Genomic DNA, 21,644 nt, shown 5'->3' on the forward strand with positions numbered 1-21,644 from the left:
TGGACCGAATCACGGCGCTCTATGAAGTAGGTTTTCCAAGCGAGAAAGTACGATGAACGATTCGGACAGCCTTTACGATTCGTTTTGACTGTATCGAAAATGCTGCTGTAATCGGTCTTTTGGGGCCCATATCAGGCCCCTCTTCACCTGGGGCCCTCCGAATCATGCCTGTGGTGATACCCATGGGTCCCCCCTTTCAGACCATGCACAGAGTGGCAGGAACAAAGGGGTGCCCGCCACTGAGTACATGATGATCCCCAACCACACCTTTTGTCAATAGGAGCCTGTGTAATCGTTCGGTACACAGGCCCCCATTGAAGTCAACGGGAGTCAGACCGAATCGGATCCGGATCCATGCAAATGAATTGTACTTGTTCGGTCGGACTCCCCTGACATTAGTCTTATGAAAGGCATTCCGGACAGGAATCGTTCGGTTTGCTTTCCAAACAAGATCAGTATTTAACAACTTTTTGTATATTTTTGTAACTTTTGATTTTTTTTTTACAAGAAATAGAAATGTCATTTTAGGGAATGTTTGAATATTTCTTTATTCCTGTCTATGGGGTGTCAGTCTTCTTTTCATTTTTATTACTCAGCAATTTTTCTTTTCGTTTCCACACTTTTTTCTCTATCTGTTTTGTTTTTAGGTCATTTGGAAGATGTAACCTCACTGTTAGGAGCCTTTATTCTGTCGGTTAAGGTAAGTTTCATGTAATTTACTTTTACAGTAGTTTTAGGGTAAGAGTGAAGGTAGAAGAAGTATAATAAGATTTGTTAGGATGCTTTTTGTTTGTTTTTGAAGTAGTTAGGTATTGTGTTAGTAGTTTAGTGTTTTATGTGTTTGATGTACTGTTGGATAAAAGTAGAGTTTTATGTAGTGTTGGTTATGTGTTGTTTAATTCCGTTATCTTCTATTTAATGTTGATATTGATGCATGTGGGTTTGCAAATGTTATTGTGGGACGGTGTCCTTTTTTTTTTACAGGTTTTCCATTTTGTGAAGGGATGGTGCTGACAACGCGTTAATTTTTTTTTCTAAAAATGAAAATGTATTTTGTTTTTTAAAAACAAGTGAATTTACATTTCCTTTTATTATTCAGATTTGTTGGGGCATTTTTTTAAGCTACTTTTAGGGTTTTTGAGGGTTTCCTTAGTAAGAAGATTGCGTTGTTGTTTCCTTTTTCTATAGTTGTATTTTTGCATTTCTTTTTGGGCTTTATTTTCTAATGGATTTGTCTTTCAATTTATCTACTATGAATTTTTTTCTTTTTTGAGGATCTACTGCGACATAACTGAAAGTTATTTTTATTATTATAGGTGGGAAATATTTTTTGTGACATTGAATTCTCTGTTTCTTTTTAGATTTTATTAAATATATTATGTCATATATTTTTTGTTCATTTTTGAATTGTACATGACATAATTATTAATTTAAAAAAGAGTAGAATTTTTTTTGTTTTTTGTTTTTTGTTTTTATTGAAAGTTCATGACAATATCATATCAAATACATAACAGAGAACACAAATTAGCATGACGTTACCAAGTAGTTATACATATCAAGGAATAAATAAAGCTGACAGTTTTTCAACTTCTAATAAAAGTATTGAGCTAATTAAAACCATTAATATAGCGGAAAATACATATGCTAATAATATATTAAGGTTATGCGGGAAGTAATGCTGTGGATGTTTAACAAGTTAAAAGCCCAGGGTTTTTGACCGCCTCCATGCTGCAACGGGGGACCAGATCCTTAGTCCCATATCTCTGGATTTCACACCCTTCAATGCGTACAGCTCTGATTCAATGTTGTGAATCCCTAATAGCCTACACATCCACATCTGAAAGGTTGGGGCCTCAGTGTCTTTCCAAGCAGCAGCAATTAATATTCTGAAGACTGCTGTTGCTATAAAAAACAGTGCCTCCATCTCTACACTCAAACCCATTTTGGTATCAGCCCCGAGAATTAATAGTGTTGGGGATAGATCAATCCTAGTATCTAGCAGCCCCTCTAAAAACTTTCCTATTTCACTTTTAATTGGTCCTAATTTCTCGCAGCAACAAAACATGTGGAGCAGATCCGCCGGACCCTTGCCACATCTGGGGCAGTTATGATCTACTCTCTTGCCCCAGTCAAATAATTTTGCCGGCGTATAATAGAGGTTGAATAAAGTTTTAAAATGCTGCGCTCTTAGGTTTGAAGATCTTAAAAACCTTTTATCCATAAGAATGGCTCTATCTAAATCGATATCGGGATCATTTAATTTCCCTGCCCAAGTGGTTTCTGTCTTGAGCAAATCATCCGACAGTGTATCCAAAAATAATACATACATTTTCCTTATGCGACGGCCGCCTCCCTTCATATAGTCTAAAAGTGCACATTCTTTAGATACATCTATGGTCGTTTCTTCAAGTCTCAAGGGCACAAAATGCTGGAAGATATTTATACAATTTGGGTGGGGATACAGAAGAATCAGAATATTCCGAAGTTCAATAAACACACTCCACTTTGGAACTCGGGGCTATTCCCCCACAGACGGGCCCTGGAGATACTGGGAAAGACAGGGAATCACCTCATTGGGTCAAGTGATGGTAAAGGATGTCCTGAGGCCCCTAGATCTCCTGAAGTCTCGGTATGTACTTCAAGGCTCTCAAGAGCTTAAATACATACAACTGACTAATACAATTAAAAAAGAGTAGAATTATTGTGTTTAAATGTTTTGTTATTTTAAAACACATAGTTTTTTCGTTTAAAGTATAGATTTAGCAATTGTGTCAATGTATTCCAGCCTTTGGTATTTGGAATTAGTTGAGTTTTGTGTAGTAGGTGTTCATACATTGTTTTTGTTTGTTTACTGTGTTTAGGGCCGATTTTAGTTAGGGATTGCGCTAACCTTAGTTCCTGATAGCTCTTCTTTTTAGATAGCTTCTGTTAGTTTGTGTAGGGTTGGTTGTCCTCTTCCTATTGTTTTTTGAAAGGCAATATGATATCCTTCCACTGCATTGTTTGTTTTAGCTTTTTGAGCTAGAGTACTATCACAGACGTTCTACCAGGGGATTTGGAACATTGGTTGTCTATGATGCCCTGACCTACGTAGCCCTCCTACCCAAGTGTCTTCAAAGTAGGCTAGGAAGGGAGTTTGCTTAGTTTTGTTTGCTAGATAGAAAGGGCTTTCAAGAAGTATGTTATAATGGTTGGCTACTTCAGTTGTTGGTACATTGGCCAGGTCTATAAAATGTTTAGTTTGGTATGCAAATTTGCTATTGGTGGAGTAATATATACTTTGGGGGTGATTAGGATGGTCGGCGGACTTAAGTCCACCTGCCATCCCTGCGGTGTTGGGACCAGCTACCAGACATGTGGAGTTCCCGCACTGTAAATTAGGATGTGACCGCCACACTGGTGGTCGCATGCCACAGTTTAACATTGCGTTAGGTGCTACTTAAAGGAGCACCAGCTGCAATGCCAAATTGCCTTGTTGTACATTTCCATGCCCAACTTGACCAGCACTGCGCGGTGCCTGCCACCTTGTGTATGGAAATGGAGTGGGGTAGCATGGGTACCCCCACGTGCACCCCCATCCCCACACCCTCCGGGGGGCAATGGGCTCCCTAGCAAATCACCACCAGCCTTTCCATGGCGGTGATGTCGCCATGGAAAGGCCTTTATATCACAGCATCCTAATATGAATGGCGGTGCCTGTTAGGCACCCCCATCATATTGTGGCCCAAGTCCGCCCAGCCGGCAATTTGGATAATTGCAGAACAGCAGAAAAGTGACTGATTCACTTTGCAGTGCCGCAATACCACCCACCATTATAATATGGCAGTGGTAAATCAGATTTTGATGGCACCATTGTAATCAGCCCCTTAGAGTATATTCTTGGGGGTGTCTCTAGATAGTTTGGTTGAAGTGGTAATAGCAACCTTGTATTGCAGTGTGTAGATATGTTTTTAAAATTGACTGAATCATTGCTTGTTCAAAGTTCAAAGTCAGTGAATATTTTTTGAGGAAAGTAGTCTTCAGTGTATTGTTTTAGTCTTGTAAGAAGCTCTATGTAGGTGGTGTTTTTCTTATTAGGGAGTAGTGTGTGCCAAGGATGGTATATAGTTGGAAAAATGGCAAACTTTTAATGTGCCCATCATCCACGTTTCGCAGTTTTTAAGATTTTGTAAGTAGTTGTGGTGGTAAACATTATAATTTGTTTTTCATCACTTTTATTGTCATAAAGAAGGATTTTTTCATCTTTGTGTGTTATGGTGTATTCTGGTAAAATGTATATTTCTGCAAAAGTTTGGGGGGGGGTGGGTGGTGTTTGAGTTGTAGCTCTTTTAGTTCTGGTGATTAATCTTTTTAGAGTGGGGATGGATGGCAGTTGTCCTGTGACATGTTCGGGAACCCTAGTTAACTTTTTTTAGTATTTGGATACTAGTCTGTTAGAAGCTGGTGCATGCTTCTTTGATTGTTTCTAGAGCATCTCTGACCTCTATTTCAGTTACATTGGGGGGATGGTTGTGTTCTTTGACATTAAATACATTTGTTTCTACTGTAGTGGCTCTCCCATAGCAAGAATTGGAGTAATATCCACTGCAATTTCAAAGAGCCTTGTTTCCAGTTACTTTTTCTTGTGTATAGTTGTAGCCCATATAGCACAGAAGTAGGTTTCCCTTTTTGTAAAGTTATGAATTGTGTTCCTTCTGCAATTTTTTTGTCTATCTGTGAATATATGTATATATATTTATTTATTTATTAAGTATACCATTTGAATAGTAAATATGTTTGTACAGTTTTTATTTTTTTAAATAAACTTACCTTTGTCTTGCTTTAATTTTCTTGAGGGATATTTTTATCGATGGTTGGGGTTTATTCACAGTTTTTTTCTGTTGGTACAAAAAGCAAAATTTTATTTTTAGTAAATAGTTTCATTTAACTTTATACTTTCAATATTATAATCTTTATTTTTATTTACTGGGAAATAAAAATAATACTTACCAATTGAAGTTGATGAAGTTTATTTCATTGATGTTGTATTTTGAAGTTTGTAGAAGATGTAAAGAGAAAAGTATTTGTTAGTTATATTTGGATTGTTATTTAATTTATCATTTTTTTAGTTTGCTATATTTGTTGGGTTGTTAATATACTTACTTTTATATTATTCTTTAATGTTGATTTCGTACTTGGTTTTGAAGTTAATGTTTGGTTAGAGTTTTTTTGGTGGAGTTATAGTGAAGTTTAATCTGTGAACGTAAAGGACAAGAAATAGTTTTAGTTAATTTGATTACTTTGATTATTTAGTCTCTTTTAATGTATTTGTAAAAAAATATTCTTACTCTTTTTAGTTGATGAAGTGTATTTCGTTGATGTTGTAGATATGTTAACTTCTGTAGAAGCTTTTAAGAGAAAAGTATTTGTTAGTTATTTTTCAAATTTTTATTACATTTATTACTTTTGAATACTTTATTTATTTGTTGGTTAAGTTATAAATTTACATTGTGATGTCATTTTCATAATGTTGATTTTATTGTTGTTGTGTATGTAAATCTTTATGATGATTATTCTAGGTGGATTTTTAGTGAAGTTTAATCTGTATTATGTGAAACAAGACATGTTACAGTTTTAGTTAACAAGCACATTTTATTTAGTTATTTAGTTAGTTATAAAGTTTTGTTCTTACCTTTATTGAGGGATTTTTGTAATAGTTGTTTGTGTAGTTGTTTTTCGTTCTGTGTTCTCTATCACAAGGGTTCTCTCTTCCTCTATGTGCATCCGATATACCGTAACATTTGTGTTAATTGATTTATTGGTTTTATAGTGTTTATTTAATTTGAGTTTTCGATTGGTTTGTGCTGGTGTAGTTTAAATTCATTAGTCGAGATAGCTTTTTGAATATTTCTGCGATTACCTTTTAATTTGTTTAAAAATGATTATGTTTATTTAATGTTTGTTTTTATATTTTTTATTGTTGTTATTTAAACGTATATGGAGATAAATGTGATATATTATTTTGTATATGATATATATGTATGTTTGTTTATTTTCTGTAGTTGTGATATTGTTTTAATGTTGTATTGTTTATTTATGTGTGTTTAGATTTTTTGTGCATTTGTTTTATATTATGTTATTAATTTTGTAACTATTGTTTGTTTACAATATTTGGTTTATGTAATTCTATTATATAATTGTAACTAGTATATTTTTATGTGTACATGTTATTTCGATTGAGTTTATATGTATTTTATCGATGTTAGTGTTTTTAATATTGTTTATATCAATGTTTTTGATGTGTTTCATGTTATTTTAATGATATTGATATTTTTGTGTTCTTTATATTTATTGTCGATATTTTTGTCATTGAGGTATTGTTAAACGTTATTTTTATATCAATATTTGTGTCATTTCTTTTTTGTGTATTGTGTGACAATATTTTCGTATACTATGTTGTTGAGTTGGTATTTATGTAGTTCGATGTCAATGATATATCAGTAATCCAATTCACATCATGATTAAGTTGTATTGTTAATGCCAAATAAAGGCTAACATCATGGGGATAGGTGCTAAATCTATCTTAAAGTGTTTTGACATCAGGGCAATTACTTAATGTGTAACAGTTGAGGTATAATGTATAATCACATAATTGACTGTGTCATATCTATTCCAACAGGGCAATCTGGGAACAGGTTGATGCATACTGAAGAAACCAGCCAGATTCAGACTCCAATCGCGATTGGGTGGTCCGGTGAAGAAGACTCTCCCATACCCTTGGACAAGGGGGAGGAACATGGCCCAACAGGTTTGGCTTGGCATATGGCACCAGCACGTCCTGCGGTATCCACTGCAACATCTCCCACTTCAGCTACCAACACACAGCTGACCCCTACCACAACAGAAATGTACTACTGTCTAGTGCGAACAGGTTACAATACAACTAGTTGTGCTGCATCTTTAGGTAGGTTGCAAGCATATGTCAGTGGTGTGGTATTTGGACTGTGACATGCAATAAGGACACCCATCTACAGTTACATCACGTTTTCAAATATTGATCATCTAGGTGATATGAATGGGAACTACCATGGTCTATTCTCACAACCACATTGATTTTGAGCACATGATGGTACACTTATTGCAAAACAATGTACACGTAATGGGATGAAAGTCCATTGGTGCTGTAGCAACTTCAATTCCTACTATTGCAAGCGGGTATCATGACAGTTATTGTTCCCGAAAGCCTCTGTCAGACAATCCCATGATCATTCCATTTCCAGGTTGCACTCAGATACAGCATCATTTTTTGTTTGCTGGGATTCTGCAAATACACAGAACTATGCGCAGGAATACGGGACCTTGGTGTATAGGGGCTAAACCTTCCTACTGCCTCTTTGCCCACAATTCCAGGACTGACTAGCTATAGTGTCTTACTCACTCTTTTAAACAATCATGAAGATGCAAATGACTAGATACCCCAGAACACAACATTCCCGACTCTCTAAGGAATCCCTTTTGCTCACTCACTGGGACAAGAGTATAGTTTAAAATGTTATTTTAACTATCTTGCTCTATAAGACAGTATACAAGCCACAACCAACAGCAAAATGCATATACTTAACACAGTTAGCATTGTAGCAAGTCTATATATTGTAGCGTAGTTCCTATTTTCCCAATAGGCCCTGCGCATTGGAATAACATAAACAGTAGTATCGACGTAGAAGTGCGGATCTTCCAGGCCTCTACTGACTATGCTAAACTTAATTGGGTTTGTTACCAACTAGCTCAGAGGTCACTGGAAACTTTCTTGACTGAAATAGGAAGTGATCAGCTTCCCTGGCACAGACAAGAAGGGATTCAGTTTTCCAACAACCGTGCAACATGACAACTTTGCTCCTCAGATCAAGAGTCAATCTCTAGGGTCGTGTGAAACAATAGACAGTTATTTTACTCAGTCAGGTTGGTGCAGTTTACTTTCACAATATGTAGAGAATAGAGAGACGGGCGTTTGTCAATAAAAGGTTAACATTTATTGAACAGTCTTTCTTCTCGTACAAGAGAAATGTATTGCCACAATTGCAAGACTTGTTATTATAAAAAGTATGTACAGTAAGATAAGTATTGCGAAATAATACTGTAAAAGCATTGATATGGTTTCTTAGCCATACAATGGTTTAAAAGTAATAAAACATATATACATTCATATATACATTAGGCTAAAATACTCAACTGGTGCTTCTAACTACGCCTACCCCAGTGTACCTGACCTAAGCCTAATACTTGGGAGGGGAGTAAGTAAGTAGCTTTAAGTTAAGTTGGTTTTGCCAAGGTTTGCTTCAAGAATTCTCTCTCAAGGGTTTAGTCAACACCATACCTCTGGAATAGAATGATGGAGGTCTGGTATCTCCCTCAGGGCTCGATATCCCAGTCACCCGCAAGGGTAGACCAGAAACGCTGGAGCTGGATTTCTCGGCAGGAGAAAGGCAGCGTCTCTTCTTCAGCGCGTCGAGGAGGAGAAGGAGGGGGGACAGCGTCCGCGGGCAGCTTGCATCTGCTGGGCTCTTGCAGGGGGACGGCTGTTCAGCTCCTAGGTTCACCACACCATCGTTCGCTAGTTAGCAGCGATAGCAGTAGCGATAGCAGCTATGATATCTTCAGCATAACAGCAGCTTCAGGCGACGGGCAACAGGGGACTTGCTTAAGGCCACGTTGCTAGTATTTATACCTGAAAGGTGCCTTGTTTGACGTAAGTTTGCTGGACATAAGACGTCAATAAGATGTCACTAGGAAGTGATTGTCTATCAGTGCTCATTAGAGTTCTATTACTAATCAAAACACAGCAAGCGGGGATTTCCAGGTTCGCTGAGTTTTTATCTTGTTGAAGAACTCGGAGTGTTAATTTAGGAATCTCAGATAGTGACTTCTGCTCTGTCATTGCACTAATTGGTTGCAAAGGAAGTGGCAGAGAAAGCTATTCTGGGATGTGGCTCTGTTCGTGTGAGGCCAGAGATGAGTTACTGAATATTGCACTCGAACGGTTATGCCAATATAGGGAATACATGGATTTATAGCCGAATAGGGGCATAAGGTCACAGTATCGATCAGGATCCTAGATAAGCACGCAACACCCACTCCACGAATTCATGTCCATCAAATTACTAAAACTAGAGCAATAAGATGCATGTGTAACATTGCCCACCCCAAAATACATATATGCATTTGAAATAGGCGTATATTGTAATACGTGAAAATATAGGTACTGTACGTTGTTGAAGCATAGAAACCATTCAAAAATGATTGCATATGAAATCAATGAACGATTATGCAAAAAGAATTACACATGAAATATCTCTGAAACAGAAGAAGGGCGAGATAAATCATCACATATAAATGCATTGCAATAAAATGTGCCAGAGGCTGGTGTAAAGTTATTATGTCTCTAGATGTGTTTAGAAATAGAAGTTTGAAGCTTCTGTTCTCTTAGAATAGTTTTTACTTGAAGCAAATAATTTTTTGTGCCAAAAAGGGTGAATATTAAAAAGTGTTCAATTCAAAAGAATTATTGCCTGAACGGGGAAATTAGAGTTCCAACGCTTTTAGCAGTTTTTGTTGTTCAAAACTGAAGGCCGAATTCAGAGTTCATGGGAACGCTGTGTGTCGGAAAGCTTCTCCAAAGTTATTATTTCTGTTCGGGTGAGAACATCATATCAGACAGGCTCTCAAAGAATTGGTCAACAAAATCAGGTGACAGTTCGACCAAATTTGATAGTGCTGTAACTTGGCAAATGTGACAATGATTGCTGTCATCATAGTCGGGATCAGCAATGCTCACAGAAGGTCGTACCTGGTTCATGCTGCTTTTGTCACTTGCTCCACTGTTACCACCTAGTCGTAGCAAGGAGTCTCAACGAATGCCGTCATCAGGATTGGTAGCTGCTGGGGACAACACAATGTGTGAGCCGTTATCGGACTGAGCAAAGTATCGACGTCCATTGGTACTGCTGATGGAAGTGAAAGACAGATGTCCAACACGCACTCATCTCCGCTTAGCATACATCGAAGTACGGGTAAGATACAGGATTGCCATATAGGTCTGAATGAAAGGAACCAGGTCATGTTTAGATCTCTCAGCCTGGCCAATCCAAGGACTCTAGTTATTCTGTCCCGGTAGCGGATTGCTAGGATTGTCTCTTCCATTCCCATAGGAGCTATGTCTGAGCTTTGGCTTGCCATAACAAAGCAGGAGGGTCAAAAATAAAATCCCTGCTACAAGTCCCAAAAATAGGGGTATGCCGCCAAAAACAGAGTGGACAAAATTTGGAACGATTCCCAGAATTGCTTGAAACTGTGTTAGCAGTCCCGTAAAAATCGTCTTAAATATGCCTGGGATGCCTGTGGCACTAGACATGTTAAGGAGTTGGCTAAGCATTTCTACGAAATGCACGGGGCAATTTGTTGGTAAAAGGTCATGAACCTCCGTAGCTGTCCTTGCAACTAGGAGATCATACGTCTCTTTTGATGACGTTATGGGCACTGTTGTCTGCAAAAGCACAGACTTCATTTTGCTTAAAGTATCAATTCGTATAGAATAGAGATTCAGACGAGGCCAGATGGGAGTCTCTGTGTCTACAGGCCCGCTCGGGAACAATGCTTGCATACAGCATTTGACCATGGATGTTACGCTTACTAGATAACATTTCCCTGGCACAAGGCCACAACATCTGTGATCCGTTCTAAGAATGTAACTCCCGTTCGCAAGTTGCATAAAGAAGGGCGCTATCTGAGTTGCAGGTGTGACTAGCTGGTGGCATGAAAGGTTGTTAGAATTACCTTCACAGGCTCCGTGTAAATTAATACCCTGGCACAAAAGTATACCGCTTAGTGAATGTTTACAATTTTCACCACTAAGAAATAGATTTTTGTCGCTGTCACTGTAGCTTGAATGTGTGTATGGTAATTTCCATTCTGATTTTACATAACCTTTATCCAATCAATCATACTGGCCAGTAGGTATGTATTCAAGGCACTTTTTAAATCGGAAAGTTGTTTTTGGAATTGTGATAATTCCGTGTATTATCCATTCAATGACAGGACTCTCTGACATTGTCAATGGTAATCTCTCAAGTTTTTCGATGCTCAGGATTGTATAGTCTGCTCCTTTCTGTGCCAAACTGATTTGTTTATCAGTAAGGTTAAAAATGGAAAATAATGACGTTGTGTTGATTAAACGCCAAGGCACATAGCCTAAACGAAGATTTTGCAGCGTCCAGCCTAATTGTACAATAGAACGTAATTGAGATTGGCCATGCTGTAACATTAGCAAGTCTCTGTCTATTATGTCAAAGGCAGAATATACAATATTGTCCAACAAATATATTCTGGAGGACAGAGTCATTAACCCATTGTCCACTACAGAAAGTGATTTTTCCAAATTAATACGATCAATTTCTCGTATTTTTTCTGCTGTTTCAATTTGTGTGACTTTCCAAGCCTCGTTGTACACAGCATAGATGCTGGCCGCTATGAAACGCTTTTGACGCTGTTTGCGTGGTCAAAGAATGAAATCGCGCAAATCAGCACCATCTTTTAGTAAAGACAAGTGTTGCTTAATTTCAGCCAGTGTGGATGTTCCTAGCCATTCAAGGCAGAGTTTCCCTACACTGTATGTTGTTACTATCCCTGGATGTTGTCTCTGGGAGTATCTAGGGTCTTGTCTGGTCATTTTTAACCCCTGTGTTTTGTTCAGGAATCTATCTTGACAGCTGTTTATGTCAGTAGGCCAGATTAGCCACTTTTTCCAATCAGGATGTGTTATGTTAAAATGTAAAATTTGTGATACGTCTATCTCAATATCTGTTGTTGTATTCTCAGGTATTGGCTTTGGAATAGACGGTTTGTTAAGGTCTTTGATCTTAGCTAGGCCAAGACAGGATGTTTGGTGTATTGTGTCATTTAAAAACATCATTTGTTCTGGTATCATGCAGGTTCTGAATAGTGCTTCAAGGCCTTGTACCTGCCAATCTTTTGTACCCCAAATGGTTTTTGTTTCAATGTTATTTTTCCAATAATCAAAACCAAATGTCATCATTTTTTCATAAAATGCTTCTGAATATATCAATTTAGAATTTGTTAGCATTGTTTTCATTCCTGTTTTATCTAACAGTTTGTAATAAAACGTTTCTGCATCACTGGTGTTAAACCCTGAGAAGTATTTGAATTTCTCAAAAAATGCTTTAGAATTGCTTTTAGGTGGTGTAGAACAATGTTCCTATTGATTATACTTAAAAACATTTCTAGGCTGTGCAGATTTATGCAAATAATGATCACCATAATGTGTGTAGCAGAATGTCTGCTCATAACTAGATGAACCTTGTAAATAATCATGTTCTCTGAATCTAGCTGACATTACTAAATCAGACATCATGTCATTAATACTGTTAAAGTCCCAATCATCAGAGAATGTGCTAGGTTTTACACTCTAGGTGTTAGATCACAATTTGCCCAGCAACATGTACTTACTTAGACAAACACCAAACACCAAGTAACCACACATGACAGCTCAGGTACAAACCAGATTTCACTTGCATTGCACATACAATGACATACACAACCCATTGACAATGTACAGCTTTCTTAATATGCAGATGTGCACTTAAAGAATGGAACACAAAAACCCCTTACAATGTCCAAATTAGTTTCAATGCTTCAATGAGGTGCTTGAATTTTGTGTGAATAGGCCCACTGGGAAGGTAGGATACTGTACATCAGACACACATCCCCTTTCTACTTGGGCACCACTCAAATCACACACTGGGTGAAGTGGCTTCCAACACTGTTATATGTTGTATTTAAACCTGTTAATGGACATGGGCTGCATACTGCCAGAGAGAAAGTTGAAAAACAGAAACTACTGTGTACTTTCATGTTGATTTAGCTTGCCTACAAGTGTTTCAGGGTCCTCTCAAGGTGACTTATTTGTGTGAATGTGGGCATTTGATTTGGATGTTCCTTCAACACACATTATAGGGTATCCAGGCATGGTGTAGTACAAAACAACAACATTTTCAAGTTTTGTCACCAACCAAACCTTTATTCAAAGGACACAGACTGTAGCTTGTTATGGTGAAAGTTGCGGCTTGCTGATTGTGTCCGCCTGCGGTGAAGACCAATGTGGTAAGCTTCAATTCCTAATGTAGCAATCTTACTTACGGACCGCAAGCTACTTTGAACCGTGAGGGGTGCAGAGTGTCAGTCAGCACTTGAATCCATTGGACGACTTCAGAAAATACGACCGACACAGTCCTTTCCTTTGACTGTCCACACAGCCTATGTGGTCTGGGTATAAGTCTTGCTACACAGATTACTTGCATTCGGAACCTGCACTTCTACAGGCCTCTCCAACTCTGCTGCTGTTCACATTCTCTGGGAGCTAAAATGTCTTGCTGTACAGGGATCAAGGTCCATGCCTTCATGCTAGAGGAGCTGAAGATGCTGGTGAACATGGTCCTCCCCCTGTACATAGCTGTATGGCACAACAGATTGGGAGTTGAGAACAATGCAGACCATACACATAGGGCACATTTTAGTAATGATGCACACTTTTGAATGTGTAACCAATTGGTTAAAAGTGGGTATGTAAATGAAATGGACAGGTTCACTGCTGTATGTGTGTCAGTACTGTTCTAGACTGTGTATCACTGTTCTCATATGAATATCCCATCTTCAACCACAAACTTGTAAACACCAGTTTGACATAATGATGCCTTCTTTTCTGTCATGTTTCAAAATACATTTGGTTGTGGAGTCATAGCTAATCAAACTCTTATGGTGAATGGGGAATATTTTTGCATATGTGGTTGAGTTGTTACAGTCACATCAACAACTCCACACACATGATGCAATAGCAGCTTTAGGTCAGTCATGTCACAAATTCACAAGACCTCACATAGCAAATCACAGTGCTCCACAAAGGTCATGTTAGATGTAGGAATGTGACCAGGTGTATGGTCATAATGTCCATTCAGGCCATGTGTAGATCATGTATAACAATGTGTTAGTGACAGTGTAATCATTGGCAACTTACCATACTAGTTAGGTGTATGTCTAGGGCCAAAATGCTACAGTTCCCTTGCACAGAAGACGTATGTGTGCTGAGCTTAGCAGTTATGAGATTTCATGCCACCTATGTTGTTCTCCCATCTACAGCATAGATGGGAGAACGGATGGCCCTGTCCCACCTGAAGCTAAACGGGGACAAAACAGAGATAATGTTTCTGGGGAATACAACAGTACCAAGACCTACCATCGACTGGCCGAGCTGCATGGGTACCCCACCAGAACCAAAAGATCGGATTAAAAGCTTAGGTGTATGGTTAGATGACACCTTAAGCTTCAATCAACAGGCCACAATACTTTCTGCCACATGCTTTGGCCTGTTGAGGATGCTAAGAAAAGTCCTGCCCCTGCTCCCTTTTCAAGCCTGGAGAAAAATGGTCCAGGCCGTTGTTCTGTCCCGTCTTGATTATGGGAATGCCCTTTACTTGGGCGCACCATCCAGTACAATAAAAAGACTCCAAGTAACGCTGAACGCGGCAGCCCGCCTTCTCCTTGGACTGCCCCGAAGACACTCAGGAGTCACCGCCTTGAGGAAATTACACTGGCTGCCTATAAAAGCCAGGGTAAAATTCAAGGCGATGTGCATAATGCACAAGGCCATGTGGAAAACATCGCCCACAATGATCTGCTCCCTAGCCACTCCTTACCATCCGACTAGATCACTAAGCTCAAGCACAGCTTTTTTGGCTTCAACTAAGAAAATCAAACGGGCTAGATGGGGTGGATGCTCCTTTTCACTGAACGCTGCCTCAGTCTGGAATTCCCTGCCACCCACACTGCGCAGCGAATCCGACCTACAAAAGTTTAGGAAAAGCTAAAAACACTTCTTTTACATTAAAGTCAGATAACAGCCTCCCAAACCTACCAATCCACAGCGCTACGAGGCCTCCGGGTAGTAAAGCGCTCTACAAAACCCAATCTCATTTAATTCATTTCATTTCAAGAGGTGTTGCATGGTTACTTAGGGCAAGGTCAGGTTAGAGTGTGGTGTCAACAGGAACTAGAAATGTGGCATAAAATATGTTTGACAACATGTGCAGTGTTGCAAAATGTTGTCTGCTATCTTGGATATTGTTTACGCTAGCTATTCCTGACCTATGTGACAAAGTACATGGATATGTACATCTTGCATGTGTACTAAGCATCCGATACCATGTCAACCTTATAGATCAATGCCCATAAGAAGGTGTTCCTGTGGAGCCCCATTGTCCAGAATGTGCATTTCCTGGGGTGTCACATGTCGACGCAGTGGCCACTGTCCCAAACGGTGGCAGAACATGAGAGGCAGTGTGAAGAAGATCACTGAAGTCCCTGACCCCCCTAAATGCATTGCATCCTGGCGTTAGCCTATACTGACCTCGATGTGCAGTTGAAAGCTAGACAGCTTCAAGGAGTGGGTGAGTATTGCCCTTGATGAACTTTGTACAATACCATGCATGTACACACATTGCAGCCAGTGTCATGACTTTTAAGTTTTGTGACAATCAAGACCCATGTAATGTGTAACATGTAACATATGCAACATTTGTTCTTGTTGCATGGTTAGGTCCCTTGAATCAGAGCCATGTAAGACAAAACAATGCTGGGCTTTACCAGTATTGCAATACCATTGTGTAATGAGCATATGACAACACAATATGAAAGAAAGAGACACTTTACATATTTCTGTGCTGCTCAACATAGTTCATCCCAAAAGCCATTGATTGCCATGGTTTCTGTATTAAGACAGACAAAACATTTGTGTTTTTTGATGCTTGTTAACTTGACTGTGACATGCCGTGCAATACAACCAGGTAGCTGTGTAATTGGAGGCCTTGGTAAGTGTGTTAAACAATGAACAAACAGCAGTGTAGCTATCTTTTGTCCAATTTAGCAGCTGCCAATATTCAGACGTATTTGCACTGAAGTCACATGTGAGACTGGACCATACCATGTAGTGTAGTTCCTATATTCCCAATTGGCTCTGTGCATTGGAATAATATATACTATTGATTAGACGTAGGACTGAGGCCAACTAGGTCTCTATTGAATATTAGACTTAATTGTGAGTGCCAGCTAGCTCAGAGGTCACTAGAAACTGTCTCAAATAAACAAGAAGGGATTAGTTTCTGAAAACCGCATAATAATGACAACTTTGTTTCCCAAGAATAAGAAATGTATCTCTAGAGTCGCGGAAACAATAGATAGTTATTTCACTTAGTCAATCGTGCATGCTTCGTTTCAACAGAGGTGCAGAGAAATAGAGAGACAGGCGTTTTCAATAAAAGTATTTATTGAACAGTCTTCTTTCTCATGCACAAGAAATTAACTGCTACAATCGTAGTACTAGTTGCAAAGTACAATGTGTACAGTACGAAGAGTATTATAAAATAATACAGTAAAAGCATGGTATGGTTTCTAAGCCATATAAAATAACATACATAAATAACAAATCCTAAAAAGTACTCAACTGGTGTTTCTAAAATATGCCTACCCCGGTGTACCTAACCTAGGTCTAGTACGAGGGAAGAAGTAAGTGAGGTGTAGCTTAGTTTCAGTATTCTTTGCCAAGAATATAATACAAAAATTCTCTAAGGGTCTAATCAGCTCTGTACCTTGGTTCAGAATGTAGGAGGTCTGGTATCTCTCTCTCAGGACTCTATTTCACAACAACCCGCAAGGGTAGCATGGAAATACTGGAGCTGGATTTCTCGGCAAGAGAAAAGACAGCGTCTTTCTCAGTGCGTCTGCTGGAGGGTCGGCATCCTTCGGCACTTGCTTCGGCAAGCTGTGTTGTGTAGGTAGATAGTCGAACTGCTCCAAACCACCATGAGTTTGCCTGGGCAAGTGTGGGCATATTTATACCTTGAAGGTGCCGAGTTTGACGTAAGGTTGGACCTAATAACGTCATCAAAGACTCAGTTCTTTGAAAACTCCATGAGTTCATGGACACATCGATATTCAAGCAAGGGGAAGTCCCTTACTGCTGAAGGCCGGTTTTTCCAAGAAATCGTTGTGTATTTTCGGAACTAGTGGAAGTAGCCATGCTGTATTTAGACTGCATAAGCTAAGTCTAAATAAGGTTATGATTTCTATGCCTATATAAGGATAGGGTGATTTATACCTATATATGGGCATGAATCGGGAATTTCACAATAGGGTTCTAAAATGCTCTACAACAACCATAAGTGAGTGACAGAATATATCCGATCTAAATTTGGGATGATTCCTTGTTTTGTACTATGTGTAGGTGACAATAGATCTCTGTGAGTGCTTAACAAAGTAGGTGCTAGATTTTAAGGGGGTTAAGTCCATGGAAGTGGAGGTTACACTTTCTGAATGGTATTGATGGCTGTTACAAGTGGCATTCATCTGTGTGTGCAAATACACTATGGCTTAACATTTTCAATCAGATTTCTGGAAATGTGGCTTTACCCACATCTGTGAAGGGCAGATATATTCAAGTGAAGAACACAACAGCATCTCAGCTAGACAATATGTGACTGATGATATTCATCAGGGAGGGATAGGCTAACTTGTCCTTGTGAGATGTGGACACCAGCAGGATGTGCAGAAGAAGAACTAGTGTTGGCAAAAGTCATCAAGTAAAATGTTGTGCACTAAGATTGTGGCTACACTTAAGTGGAGTCTGCCCTGATACTCTGGGAAGCTTTTAAGACCGTTGTGAGAGGGCATGCTATTTCCTTGACAGCGGGGACCTGAAAGGAGAAATGAGCAGTGCTCGGCAAACTAGAAGGGGAAATCTTGCAACTAGAGGGTGATATGAGAGGGGATGATCTTGATGGGATCAAACATAAGCTGGACATAAAAAAGAAAGAATATAAAGACTAGGGGGCATATTAGCAAGAACCTTGTTAAAATTATCACCTTTTTAGCGGCAGGAAACTTCTGCTAAAAAGGAGATAATTGGCTTGCTAATTGCGTTACAGGATTCCAATAGAAGCCCAGGTTAGATGTCCTGCAAATCTAATCTGGGCTTCTATTGGAAATATTTAACACATATTAGCTAGCCCATTATCGCCATTTTAACTGCAGTTTCCTGATGTTAAAACAGTGATAATTTTAACAAGGTTCTTGCTAATATGCCCCCTAGTCACTAAAACAGCAAAAGCACTAAACGTAGCCACACAAAACAAGATTCATGAGGTTGCGGATAAGGTACAGAAACTACTGGCATGAATCAATAAGCGCAGATAAGTGAATAGGCTGGTAACAGAGCTTATAGCAGGCAGAGGAGAAATACTAGGTGATTTGCAATTGATAACGGTGAAGTTAGCAGCACACTATGCACAAATTTATGAATTCACTAATACCTTACCTGAAGAGGAATCAAGAGCCTTATTGGCAGATATGCCCCTCCCAATTCTCGCAGCAGATGATCTAATACTACTAGAAAGTGACATAATGAAAAGGGGGGGCCCCTTTTCATTTCAGTTGGCCCTCAGTTGGCCCTTCTTTTCGCCTGACGCTCCCCCACACTGGTCGTGACCCGCGCTTGGGGCCTCCTAATTTTCTGTTCTTATCTTTCAGGTCGAGATTGCTGGTGGAGTGTGTGATAGCGCGACATTAGAAGCAGACAGACGGAGTGTGCATCGTACGTGTGTACAATGGATATTGCAGTACGGGACGTAGAACACGCAGGACGTCGACGGTAAGAGGAGAGTGGGGGGCTCACATTTCACTTCTTCGTGTGGCCGCCGGGTGGGTCTACGTTAGAGTTTGGGCACCCCTAACAATCGGAATAGCCGTGTGTTGTGGTCGCAGTTGCGTGGTGCTTATAGCCCCCTGCGTATCCTCCGTCTGGTGAAGGTACAGGGTGCACGGGTTCGCAAATCCGAGCAGTTAGCGAGTCAGTCAATAGACAAAATGCCGGGAGCTAAGGGTGCTAAGGGGTCAAAAATGGAGATGATGTTGCAGGCCATGATGTGTAAGATGAATGCCATGGATAAGAGATTGGATAAAGGTGATAGCCTAGAGGCTCGCGTGATGGAAAGGATTGATGATATTGCAGGCCCATGAGGTAGGCCCAAACGGCAGATTGCTGCTCCTTTGCCAGATGGGGATTCTGACTGCTCGCCTAAAAGGAACAAGACCAAGAGATCTAGGTGCAGCGCACACGCTCCTGCATCTGTGGCTGTTCCCACTACCCCCGAGCCGGTAGTCCCGGCTCCCGTGGCACCGGCTCCTGCCTTGCCAGCAGGGGCCCCTCCTGTCGGGCCGGCCCCTCCTGCCCCTGTTTGTCCACTTCCATTGCCTCCCGTGCCGGCACCCATAGGGCCTCTCCCGCCAGTGGTGGTGGCAGCAGTGCCGGATTCTGATGCTCCGATCCCGCCCGAGCTAACTGCACAGAGAGCGGCTTTACTTCCTTGGCTGCAGAAGGGCGGTATCATGCCCTCAACGCTAGATCATTCCGCTGAGGCGGCCAAGATGGTGGATAAGATTAGGGCGGCAACAGTTGTGAGTGGGCCTGCAGGCTCCGTTTCTCCTTCTTCTGCAGGTATGGATGCCGCTCAACTGAATGGAAGTACCGGCCCCAGTGTCCGGTAATGGTAAGGAGGTGGCTTTGCCTCTCTTAGGGGATGGCACGATTCCGTCTAGGAGCGAGGATTTAGCGCAACATGTGTCGCGGGCGGTAAAAGAAATGATATGGGCGGGAAAGTATATTTATATTTTCTCTCTGTTATTAGACAATAGGGAAATGGAGAATGCCAAAATACTTAAGGAATGGATGCACCCTAGTAAATGGAGAGTACAGTGTGCTAAGGTTAGGGTGGAGGAAACTCTGGTTAATTGGATCAGGGCCTTCTCCATCCTTACGGCTATCACTGTTGAACGCCCTCCTAATGTACTGGCGGCAATGGCGTTCTACCAGAGCAGGATTGTAGGGTGGAGCGAACAGTACCCTGGGGACGCATGGAAGGAATATGATGTAAACTTCAGGAAATCTAAGGAATTTGACTTGTCTTTGACATGGGACAAGGTTGACTCGCTGTCATGGCATAAGCAGTTCTCAGGGAACACGGCCTCTGCTCAGCCTACTAGTGTAGCCAGTGTGTTCCCCGCTAAACCCCAGCAGCCCTTTCATGAAGCACTAGGGAGTGAGTTCCCGGGGAAGAGTAGGGGGGGCGGCGGGGAAAGGAAGGGTGTGTATTGGGACTTTAATAAGCGCTCTTGTACGAGGCCGGCCGGCACATGTAGATTCAGACATGCCTGCACAATCTGCGGTCACACTTCACATCCGGAGACAACCTGCAGATCGAGAAGTGGTAATGAGAGTCAGAGAGGGGGGAAGAAACCAGAATAGCGTAGAAAGCAAGGTTGGCCCCTCCCCCATTAATGTCCTGGCAATTATCCCATGGTTAAACAGATACCCAGACCACGCTGCGGCTGCCCTACTACAGGAGGGTTTCTCCCAAGGTTTCCGGATCCCGGCGGGGGGATACACGGGCAGCGCGCATTGTAGGATTCAGTTATCAGTACCTCATAATCCTGCGGTGGTTATTGCTAAGATTCAAAAGGAGCTGTCCTTAGGCAGGATAGCTGGGCCATTCCTGGAGGTGCCAGTGCCCGACTTTGTGTGTTCACCATTGGGTGTAGTTCCCAAGAAGGAGAAGGGCGAGTTTAGACTGATTCACAACTTATCGGCACCAAGAGGGGCGTCCTTGAATGATGCGATAGACAAGGGTATTTGTAGTGTGCGGTATGCCTCGTTTGACCAAGCGGTGGAGCTATTGCGGGGGTTGGGGCGGGGCACTCTCATGGCTAAATCGGGCATTGAATCTGGCTTTCGTCTGTTGCCGGTGCATCCTTTGGACCACCACCTCCTTGGTTTCGCCTCTGACGGCAAATTTTACATGGACAAATGCATGCCTATGGGTTGTTCGATTTCGTGTGCATACTTTGAGACTTTTAGCTCCTTTTTAGAGTGGGTCATGAGACAGTCCACGGGCCACGAACAGGTCATGCATTATTTGGACGACTTCCTTTTCTAGGGAGCGGCGGGGACTCAAAGTGTGCCTGGGCATTGCAGGAATTTTAAGTGCTCATGCAGGCTTTCGGGGTTCCGCTAGCGCCTGGGAAAACGTTTGGCCCGTCCACCTGCTTGGAGTTTTTGGGTATCGAAATTGATTCATTGGAAGGGTGCTTCAGGTTACCCAAAGACAAAGTGTTTAAGTTCAAGGCGGCCCTGCGTCAGTGCCTACTCAAGAACAAGGTTACCGTGCAGCAGCTGCAGGAGATGGTGGGTCAATTGAACTTTGCATTGCGAGTCATCCCAATGGCAAGCCCCTTCTCTCGGTCGATTGCCCAAGCCATGAAGGGTTTGAGAGAGAAACATCACCGCACTAGGTTGTCATCAGAGGTTCGCCAGGATATGCGTATCTGGACGGCATTCCTGGAGGACTTCAATGGCTGGATAGTGTGGCCTGGCCCCCCCACGACATCAGCAGAGTTGGGTTTATGGACGGACGCTCTGGTAGCGTGGGCTTTGGCGCCATCCTGGGGACCAAATGGGTCGCCCAGAGATGGCCTGAAGAATGGGGGTTGTGGGG

This window comes from Lissotriton vulgaris, chromosome 1_1 (genome assembly GCF_964263255.1).
Source record: "Lissotriton vulgaris chromosome 1_1, aLisVul1.2, whole genome shotgun sequence".
NCBI classification, from domain to species: Eukaryota; Metazoa; Chordata; class Amphibia; order Caudata; family Salamandridae; genus Lissotriton; species Lissotriton vulgaris.